The sequence below is a fragment of the Oryx dammah genome, unplaced genomic scaffold (genome assembly GCF_014754425.2).
Source record: "Oryx dammah isolate SB20612 unplaced genomic scaffold, SCBI_Odam_1.1 HiC_scaffold_23, whole genome shotgun sequence".
Taxonomy (NCBI): Eukaryota; Metazoa; Chordata; class Mammalia; order Artiodactyla; family Bovidae; genus Oryx; species Oryx dammah.
This window is the reverse complement of record NW_024070207.1, coordinates 20,310,073-20,321,775: the sequence shown is the minus strand read 5'-3', so window position 1 is coordinate 20,321,775 and position 11,703 is coordinate 20,310,073. Positions and strand designations below refer to the sequence as shown.

Here is an 11,703-nt window from a genome sequence, read left to right as displayed (position 1 = left end):
TGAACATTACTTTGCCTACTAACATCATCAGTTAACATTTTTGAGACATTACTCTTAATATAGTATAAATGTTGTGAAACAATTTCTACATTTGAATTTTGATTATCAAAAATTGTTTAAAATTGTTAATAGCTCCCTCAGACATTTCTTTGCCATCATGTGATACTGATGATTTTGAAATTATAGATAGCACACCATATAAAATAACTATGACAGACCATTTAAAAACAGAAAAATTTGGATTTTTCTTTGTAGAGGGAGCACATACCATTTATGTATTACATCTAGATAAAGTACAACATTAGGCAGTAGATTTAGGAGCATATTATTATTCTTTTATATTAGAGGGGAGACTGTGACCTACCATAAGTACTCATTCATTCATTTATCTGAACCATCAAATGTATGCAATCCCATTGAAATCCCAAGACATTTGGACAGTACACTTTAAAAGTGCAACATGTGGGATACCAAAATGCTTATAGAATGAGATTCAGCTTGGTGATAAACATAAATGAAGATTAATTTTCTTATTTTAGTGTATTGATGTTGATTTAACACTATCTACTCTGTAATGTAATGCTCAAAATTCTCCAAGCCAGGCTTCAGCCATACATGTACCATGAACCTCCAGATGTTCATACTGGTTTTAGAAAAGGCAGAGGAACCAAAGATCAAATTGCCAACATCTGCTGGATCATCAAAAAAGCAAGAGAGTTCCAGAAAAACATCTGTCAATGCCTTATTGACTATGCCAAAGCCTTTGACGATGTGGATCACAATAAACTGTGGAAAATTCTGAAAGAGAAGGGAATACCAGACACCCTGACCTGCCTTTTGAGAAACCTATATGCAGATCAGGAAGCAACAGTTAGAACTGGACATGGAACAAAAGACTGGTTCCAAATAGGAAAAGGAGTATGTCAAGGCTGTATATTGTCATCCTGCTTATTTAACTTATATGCATCATGAGAAACGCTGGGCTGGAAGAAGCAGAGGCTGGAATCAAGATTTCTGGGAGAAATATCAATAACAGTGGAAACAGTGTCAGACTTTATTTTTTTGGGATCCAAAATCACTGCAGATGGTGATTGCAGCCATGAAATTAAAAGATGCTTACTCCTTAGAAGGAAAGTCCAGTTCAGTTCAGTCGCTCAGTCGTGTCCGACTCTTTGCAACCCCATGAATCACAGCACGCCAGGCCTCCCTGTCCATCACCAACTCCCGGAGTTCACTCAGACTTGCGTTCATCGAGTCAGTGATGCCATCCAGCCATCTCATCCTTGATCATCCCCTTCTTCTCCTGCGCCCAATCCCTCCCAGCATCAAGGTCTTTTCCAAGGAAGGAAAGTTGTGACCAACCTAGATAGCATATTCAAAAGCAGAGACATTACTTTGCCAACAAAGGTCTGTCTAGTCAAGGCTATGGTTTTTCCAGTGGTCATGTATGGATGAGAGAGTTGGACTGTGAAGAAAACTGAGTGCTGAAGAATTGATGCTTCACTGTGGTGTTGGAGAAGACTCTTGAGAGTCCCTTGGATTGCAAGGAGATCCAGCCAGTCCATTTTAAAGGAGATCAGTCCTGGGATTTCTTTGGAGGGAATGATGCTAAAGCTGAAACTCTAGTACTTTGGCTACCTCATGAGAAGGGTTGACTTATTGGAAAAGACTCTGATGCTGGGAGGAATTGAAGGCAGGAGGAAAAGGGAACGACAGAGAATGAGATGGCTGGATGACATCACCGACTTGATGGACGTGAGTTTGAGTGAACTCCAAGAGATGGTGATGGACAGGGAGGCCTGGCGTGCTGGAATTCATGGGGTCACAAAGAGTCGGACATGACTGAGCAACTGAATTGAACTGAACTGAACTGAACTGAACTCTGTAATGTGAGCTATTTAATTTTCTAAACTGATTTTTAAAAACCAACAATTTAGGCTTAGTTTTCCAGTACCAAAGAAAACTGCATAATGCCATATTAATCTCTGATAAATATCAGAATCATAAAATTTGTTCTTTTAAAATATTGGTACATGAGTGTGATCATGGTGATGAGTGTGTGTGTGTGTTTCTGTGCGCATGTGGGAGTGAGGGTTGAGAGAGACAGAGATAGATATAGTGAAAAAAGACACAGAAACTGGTGCTATTATTTAACAGCACATTTGTAAACTCTGGCTGTTTCATGTAACCAACTTTTCTACGTATATGAAAAAAAAATCTATTTAGGTCTTGAGACCAGTTTTCACCTTTGATTTTTTCCTGACGTTTTGTATGTACAATAACCATTCTATGGGTAACAATCTATAAACTGGAAACAGCAGTGAGGTGTAATGGCTTTGCAATTAAAAAAAAATCCTAAGTAAGTAGGATTTTTTGATGCAAATAATCATTTAAAAATAATAAATGATGATCTTGGTAGTATCCATACCTTTCCATTACATATTCCAAAATGAAGTCCTATGTAACTCAGATTCCATATTCTACAAAGTGTACTTTAGCCCACACAACATAGACATCTTTTTTTTGTTCTTCTTTCAATTAATTTTCCCTGTAGTGTGTTTCCATTTTGTGTGCTAGGCTAGGAATAAATAGAGACAAAATTTGTGTTCCACTACACAATCTTAGACAGAGTTATGTAAAAATCAGACTAGCCACGTGACCTACTACATGTTAAGGGCTATTTTATTTAGCTTATTAAGTGGAAAAACTAGATGAATACCTTACTAATAATATCCTAAAATCAATAATCTGATTACAAAGCACTATGTTACAGGAAAGCCCTCTTTGATATTAAATTGTAGTTTACTTTGAATGAATGAACAGTTCCTCATTATCCAACAGATATTTCCAATTGGAAGGTTGCATCTACTCAATTACACTGAGAATCTTCTGGGAACTACTGGTCCATATAGCAATTCCATGTACATATCAGCTAGGGTTTTCTCCTTGCCCAGTTAGAGTGTTCTGTCAGTGAGATTATTGTCAACACTATGCATAACATTGGTGACCATGGGAACATATGCCCTCAATAAAGAGGTCCAGGAGAAAGCTATTTCAAGTGTTCACTACGAGTCATAGCCTGCAATTATCAGTCCGAGCAAAATAAGGTCCAAATTTAAAAGGCTGCAATTGAGAACACCATGGGAAATTTTGAATTCTCTGTACTATTTGCCTAGTGCTACATGGTAGTGCTCTCTGCCAATTCATTTAATTATTTTTTAAAAAATTGGCATTATCCTTTGCTTTCTTAGCCAACAACCCTGTTAAATACATTCCATTTGAATAATTTTGGCTCTCTCACAGTTCATCAACCTTGCTGCCTGCATTTCCTGTGAGTGGTAATTTTAATTGACTTTCTTAGCTTTCTGTTGACTCAAAAATGAAATGAAGGACAGACCTGTTAACATTTCAAAACTCAGCATGAGTGGTACACAGACTTTCCCAGGGAAGCATTTATGGTCTGCTGATGAATCAACACAAACTCACAATTCAATCTTCAAAAACATTCAAAGCAGAGACAAAATGGAGTTCAGAGTTCAATGGATTTGTACAAATGCTCCACCACTAATTTCTATGGGTTACTTTTCAATGATTTTTAATTAGTCATAATTCAAGTTTATCCAGTTCAATGTATATGCCTTGAATTTTTGTACTGAATGATATATACATCTTTTCAAAAGAAATAATTATACTCCTGGTAAATAATTTTCCATTTTTCTTCCTTTGCCAGGGAATATACAGCTATCATTAACAGCAAGTGGTTAAGTGAAAAGGCTGTATTTGAAAGTCTTGTACAGCAATGTAAGAACACAATGTTTGTATGAAGAATAACAGAAAAAGTAGGAAACTGGGAATTAGAAGGCCTAACTCATCAGCCACATGATTTTGACATATAATTGATATCAGTACACTTTAGTTTTCCCAATTGTCTAATTTAGAGAGTGATCATTAACAAATCTTACATATTTACTTTAAAAAAGAATTCACTAAGGATACACAAAGGGAAACATCATAGACTACCATTTCAGAATGACTATGATTTCAGGTTTCTCTATGGTAATTACTTATGTTATATTATATTACATTACATTATAATATATTTATATTATATCCTATTATATTTACAAATATAAATGAAGAAAGTCAAGCACAATCAGCTTGCATTACCACCATCAGTTGGGTTTGGTACTGCTTTGTGATCTAATCTTGTTTGTTCTCTTGCTTTTGAGTAATCTCTTCTTATATTTTAATTTGTCTCTTTGGAACTCGATTGAGATAATTCTTTTTTTTTTTAATTGAAGGATAATTGCTTTACAGAATTTTGTTGTTTTCTATCAAACCTAAACATGAGTCAGCCATAGATATACATATATCCCCTCGCCTTTGAACCTCTTTCTTATCTCCCTCTCCATCCCACCCCTCTAGGTTGATACAGAGGCCCCATTTGAGTTTCCTGAGCCATACAGCAAATTCCTGTTGGCTATCTATTTTACATATGGTAATGTAAGTTTCTATGTTACTCTTTCCATACATCTCACCCTCTCCTCCCTTCTCCCCATGTCCATAGGTCTATTCTCTATGTCTGTTTCTACATTCAGTTCAGTTCAGTTCAGTCACTCAATCGTGTCTGACTCTTTGCGACCCCATAAATCACAGCATGCCAGGCCTCCTTGTCCATCACCAACTCCCAGAGTTCACTCAGACTCACGTCCATTGAGTCAGTGATGCCATTCAGCCATCTCATCCTCTATCGTCCCCTTCTCCTCTTGCCCCCAATCCCTCCCAGCATCAGAGTCTTTTCCAATGAGTCAACTCTTCGCATGAGGAGGCCAAAGTACTGGAGTTTCAGCTTTAGCATCATTCCTTCCAAAGAAATCCCAGGGCTGATCTCCTTTAGAATGGAATGGTTGAATCTCCTTGCAGTCCAAGGGACTCTCAAGAGTCTTCTCCAGAACCACAGTTCAAAAGCATCAATTCTTTGGCGCTCAGCCTTCTTCACAGTCCAACTCTCACATCCATACATGACCACAGGAAAAACCATAGCCTTGACTAGATGGACCTTAGTCGGCAAAGTAATGCTGCTTTTGAATATGCTATCTAGGTTGGTCATAACTTTTCTTCCAAGGAGTAAGCATCTTTTAATTTCATGGTTGCAGTCACCATCTGCAGTGATTTTGGAGCCCCCCAAAATAAAGTCTGACACTGTTTCCACTGTTTCCCCATCTATTTCCCATGAAGTGATGGGACCGGATGCCATGATCTTCATTTTCTGAATATTGAGCTTTAAGCCAACTTTTTCACTCTCCTCTTTCACTTTCATCAAAAGGCTTTTTAGTTCCTCTTCACTTTCTGCCATAAGGGTGGTGTCATCTGCATATCTGAGTTTATTGATATTTCTCCTGGCAATCTTGATTCCAGCTTGTGTTTCTTCTCCATTGCTGCCCTGTAAATAGGTTCTTTAGTAACATTCTTCTAGATTCCATACATATGTGTTAGAATACGATACTTATCTTTCTCTTTCTGACTCACTTCACTCTGTGTAATAGGTTCTAGGTTCATCCACCTCATCAGAACTGACTCAAATGCATTCCTATTTATGCCTGAGTAATATTTCATTGTGTATATGTGCCACAACTTCTTTATCCATTCATCTGTCGATGGACATCTAGGTTGCTTCCATGTTCTAGCTATCTTGAATAGTGCTGCAATAAACTATGGGATACATATGTCTTTTTCAGTTTTGGTTTCCTCAGGGTATATGCCTAAGAGTGGGATTGCTGGGTCATATGGTGCTTTTATTCCTAGTTTTTTAAGGAATCTCCATACCATCTTCCATAGTGGCTCTATCAGTTTACATTCCCACCAGCAGTGCAAGAGCTTTCCCTTTTCTCCACACTCTCTCCAGCATTTATTGTTTGTAGACTTTTGGATGATGGCCATTCTGACTGGTATGAGGTGATATCTTATTGTAGTTTTGATTTGCATTTCTCTAATAATGAGTGATGTTGAGCATCTTTTCATGTGTTTGTTAGCCATCTGTATGTCTTCTTTGGAGAAATGTCTGTTTAGGTCTTTTCCCCACGTTTTTATTTTTATTTTTTTCCCCTTGTATTGAGTTGTATGAGTTGTTTGAATATTGTAGAAATTAATCCTTTGTCAGTTGTTTTACTTGCTATTATTTTCTCCCATTCTGAGAGTTGTCTTTTCACCTTGCTTATAGTTTCCTTTGCTGTGCAAAAGCTTTTAAGTTTAATCCAGTCCCACTTGTTTACTTTTGTTTTTATTTCCATTACTCTAGGAGGTGGATCATAGAGTATCTTGCTTTGATTTATGTCATCGAGTGTTCTGCCTAAGTTTTCCTCTAAGAGTTTTATACTTTCTGGTCTTACATTTAGATCTTTAATCCATTTTGAGTTGATTTTTGTGTATGGTGTTAGGAAGTGTCCTAATTTCTTTCTTTTACATGTAGCTGTCCAGTTTTCCCAGCACCATTTATTGATGAGGCTGTCTTTGCCCCATTGTATATTATTGCTTCCTTTGTCAAAAATAAGGTACCCATAGATGCATGGGTTTATTTCTGGGCTTTCTATCTTGTTCCATTGGTCTATGTTTCTGTTTTTGTTCCAGTACCATACTGTCTTTAAGACTGTAGCTTTGTAGTATAATCTGAAGTCAGGAAGGTTGATTCCTCCAGCTCCATTCTTCTTTCTCAAGACTGCTTTGGCTATTATGGGTCTTTTGTGTTTCTATATGAATTGTGAAATTTTTTGTTCTAGTTCTGTGAAAAATGCCATCAGTAATTTGATGGAGATCCCATTGAATCTGTAGATTGCATTTGGTAGTATAGTCATTTTCACAATATTGACTCTTCCTACCCAGGAACATGGAATACCTTTCCATCTGTTTATGTCATCTTTGATTTCTTTCATCATTGTCCTATAATTTTCTGTGTACAGTTCTTTTGTCTCCTTAGGTAAGGTTATACCTAGATATTTAATTATTTTTGTTGCAATGGTGAATAGGATTGATTCTTTAATTTCTCTGATTTTTCATTTTTAGTATATAGAACTGCAAGTGCTTTCCATGTATTGATTTTGTATCCTGTGACTTTGCTAAATTCAGTGATTAGCTCTAGTAATTTTTTGATATGATCTATAGGGCTTTCTATGTACAGTATCATGTCATCTGAAAACAGTGAGAGCTTTCCTTCTTTTTTTCCAACCTGGATTCCTTTTATTTCTTTTTCTTCTCTGATTGCTGTAGCTAGGACTTCCAGAACTATGTTGAATAATAGTGGTGAAAGTGGACACCCTTGTCTTGTTCCTGATCTTAGGGGGAATGCTTTCAGTTTTTCATCATTGAGAATAATGTTTGCTGTAGGCTTATCATATATAGCCCTTACTATGTTGAGATAGGTTCCTTCTATGCCCATTTTTTGAAGAATTTTAATCATAAATGGGTGCTGAATTTTGTCAAAGGCTTTTTCTGCATCTATTGAGATTATCACATGGTTTTTATCTTTCAATTTGTTAGTATGGTGTATCACATTGATTGATTTGCGTATATTGAAGAATCCTTGCATCCCTGGAATAAACCCAACTTGATCATGGTGTATGAGCTTTTTGATGTGTTGCTGAATTCTATTTCCTAAAATGTTGTTGAGGATTTTTGCATTTATGTTCATCAGTGATATTGGCTTGTAGTTTTCTTTTTTGTGTGTCTTTGTCTGGTTTTGGTATCAGGATGATGGTGGCCTCATAGAATGAGTTTGGAAGTGTTCCTTCCTCTGAAATTTTTTGAAAGAATTTTAGAAGGATAGGCATTAGCTCTTCTCTAAATGTTTGATAGAATTCTCCTGTGAAGCAATCTGGTCCTGGGCTTTTGTTTCTGGGGAGATTTTTTTTATCACAGCTTCAATTTCAGTGCTTGTAATTGGGTTGTTCATAATTTCTATTTCTTCCTGAGTCAGTCTTGGAAGATTGAACTTTTCTAAAAATCTGTCCATTTCTTCCAGTTTATCTATTTTATTGCCATATTTATTGCTATTGTTCATAATAGTCTCATAATTCTTTGTATTTTTTCACTGTCTGTTGTAATCTCTCCTCCTTCATTTCTAATTTTGTTGATTCGATTCTTCTTTTTTTTTCTTGATGAGTCTGGCTAAAGGTTTGTCAGTGTTGTTTATCTTCTCAAAGAACCAGCTTTTAGTTTTGTTAAGCTTTACTATTGTTTCTTTCATTTCTTTTTCATTTATTTCTGCTTGGATCTTTATGATTTTTTTCCTTCTACTGATTTTGGCAGGGGGCGGGGGTTGTTCTTTTTTTCCAATTGTTTTAGCTGTAAAGTTAGGTTATCTATTCAATGCTTTTCTTGAGATAGGATTGTATTGCTATAAACTTCCCTCTTAGAACTGATTTTGCTGCATCCCATAGGTTTTGAGTTGTATTTAAACTGTCATTTTGTTTCTAGAAATTTTTAGATTTCCCTTTTGATTTCTTCAGTAACCTGTTGGTTATTTAGAATATGCTGTTTAATCTCATGCATTTGTGTTTCTTACAGATGTTTTCTTGTAATTGATATCAGTCTCATAGCGTTGTGGCCAAAGAAGATGCTTGATATAACTTTAATTTTTAAAAATTTACTGAGGTTGGATTTGTGACCCAAGATTTGGTCTAGCCTGGAAAATGTTCCATGTGCACAGATGTATTCTTCTACATTTGGATGGAATGTCCTGAAGATATCAATGAGATCCATCTCATCTAATGTATCATGTAAAACTTGTGTTTCCTTATTAATTTTCTGTTTTCATGATTTCTCCATTGGTGTGAGTGGGGGTGTTAAAGCGTCCTAGTATTATTTTGTTGCTGCCAATTTCTCCTTTTATGTTTGTTAGTGTTTGCCTTATGTATTGAGGTGCTCTTATGTTGGGTGCATAGATATTTACAATTGTTACGTCTTCCTCTTGGATTCATCCCTTGATCGTTATGCAGTGTCTTTCCTTATCTCTTGTAATATTCTTTATTTTAAGGTCTATTTTGTCTGATATGAGGATTGCTACTCCAGCTTTTTTTTGCTTCCCATTTGCATGAAATGTATTTTTTCATCCTCTCACTTTCAGTCTATATGTGTCTTTAGGTCTGAAGTGGGTTCCTTGTAGACAGCATTTATATGGTCTTGTTTTTGTATCCATTCAGCCAGTGTGTGTCTTTTGACTGGAGCACTTAATCCATTTATATTTAAAGTAATTATTGATATATATGTTCCTATTGACATTTTTGTAACTGTTTGGCATTGATTTTGTAGATGTTTTTTCTTCTCTTGTATTTCTTGATATATAAGTCCCTTTGACATTTGTTGTAAAGCTTGTTTGTTGGTATTTAATTCTCTTAACTTTTGCTTGTCTGGAAAGCTTTTTATTTCTCCATCAATTTTGAATGAGACCCTTGCCAGGTACAGTAATCTTGGTTGTAGATTTTTTTCCTTTCAGTACTTTAAGTATATCCTGCCATTCCCTTCTTGCCTGCAGAGTTTCTGCTGAAAGATCAACTGTTAAGCACATGGGGTTTCCCTTGCATGTTACTTGTTGCTTCTCCCTTGCTGCTTTTAACATTCTTTCTTTGTATTTGTTCTTTGTTCATTTGATCAGTATGTGTCCTGGTGTGTTTCTCCTTGGGTTTATCCTGTATGGGACTCTTTGTGACTCCTGGACTTGACTGACTATTTCCTTTACCATATTGGGGAAAGTTTCAACTATAATCTCTTCAAAATTTTTTTCCTACACTTTATTTTTCTCTTCTTCTTCTGGGACTCCTATAATTCAAATGTCAGTGCCTTTGATATTGTCCCAGAAGTCTCTGAGACTATCCTCAGTTCTTTTCATTCTTTTAATTTTATTCTGCTCTTCAGAAGTTATTTCCACCATTTTATCTTCCAGCTCACTGATTCGTCCTTCTGCTTCAAATATTCTGCTATTGATTCCTTCTAGAGTATTTTTAATTTCAGTAATTGTGTTGTTTGTCTCTGTATGTTTATGTTTTAATTCTTCTAGGTCTTTGTTAATTGATTCTTTCATTTTCTCAATTTGTTTTCAAGGTTTTTGATCATCATTGCTATCATTATTCTGAATTCTTTTTTTTTTTTACATTTAAAAAATAAATTTATTCATTTTAATTGGAGGCTAATTACTTTACAATATTGCAGTGGTTTTCCCACACATTGCCATGAAGGGTGTACATGTTTTCTCCATCCTGAACCCCTTTCAAAAACTCCGTCCCCATCCTACCCTTCTGGGTCATCCCAGTGCACCATCCCCAAGCACCCTGTCCCATGCATTGAACATGGACTGGTGATCCCTTTTACATGTGATAATATACATGTTTCAGTGCCATTCTCCCAAATCATCCCAGCCTCACCCTCTCTCACAGAGTCCATCCCCATGGAAAAGAAATGAAAAAAAGTAAAATGGCTGTCTGGGGAGGCCTTACAAATAGCTGTGAAAAGAAGAGAAGTGAAAAGCAAGAGGAGAAAGAAAAGCAAGGAGAAAAGGAAAGATATATGCATCTGGATGCAGAGTTCCAAAGAATAGCAAGAAGAGATAAGAAAGCCTTCCTCAGTGATCAATGCAAAGAAATAGAGGAAAACAACAGAATGGGAAAGACTAGAGATCTCTTCAAGAAAATTAGAGATACCAAGGGAATATTTCATGCAAAGATGGGCTCAATAAAGGACGGAAATGGTATGGACCTAACAGAAGCAAAAGATATTAAGAAGAGATGAAAAGAATACACAGAAGAACTGTACAAAAAAGATCTTCATGACCCGGATAATCACGATGGTATGATCACTCACCTAGAGCCAGACATCCTGGAATATGAAGTCAAGTGGGCCTTAGAAAGCATCACTACGAACAAAGCTAGTGGAGGTGATGGAATTCCAGTGGAGCTATTTCAAATCCTGAAAGATGATGCTGTGAAAGTGCTGCACTCAGTATGCCAGCAAATTTGTAAAACTCATCAGTGGCCACAGGACTGGAAAAGGTCAGTTTTCATTCCAATTCCAAAGAAAGGCAATGCTAAACAATGCTCAAACTACCACACAATTGCACTCATCTCACACGCTAGTAAAGTAATACTCAAAATTCTCCAAGCCAGGCCTCAGCAATACATGAACCATGAACTTTCAGATGGTCAAGCTCATTTTAGAAAAGGCAGAGGAACCAGAGATCAAATTGCCAACAACCGCTGGATCATCAAAAAAGCAAGAGAGTTCCAGAAAAACATCTATTTCTGCTTTCTTGACTATGCCAAAGCCTTTGACTGTGTGGATCACAATAAACTGTGGAAAATTCTGAAAGAGATACCAGACACCCTGATCTGCCTCTTGAGAAACCTATATGCAGGTCAGGAAGCAACAGTTAGAACTGGACATGGAAAAACAGACTTGTTCCATATAGGAAAAGGAGTACATCAAGGCTGTATATTGTCACCCTGCTTATTTAACTTATATGCAGAGTACATCATGAGAAACGCTGGGCTGGAAGAAGCACCAGCTGGAATCAAGATTGCCGGGAGAAATATCAATAACCTCAGAGATGCAGATGACACCACCCTTATGGCAGAAAGTGAAGAGGAACTAAAAAGCCTCTTGATGAGAGTGAAAGAGGAGAGTGAAAAAGTTGGCTTAAAGCTCAACATTTAGAAAACG

General features: G+C 36.6%; 1 long non-coding RNA gene across 1 annotated transcript in view; it reads right to left on the bottom strand.

The window, feature by feature from the left end:
• Positions 1 to 484: 484 nt before the first annotated feature.
• LOC120881409 overlaps positions 485 to 11,703 on the bottom strand; it is a 14,510-nt gene continuing 3,291 nt past the window's right edge. The window contains exon 3 of the long non-coding RNA XR_005725298.1: positions 485 to 497. This is a non-coding gene — a long non-coding RNA (uncharacterized LOC120881409). The remainder of the gene's footprint in view (positions 498 to 11,703) is intronic.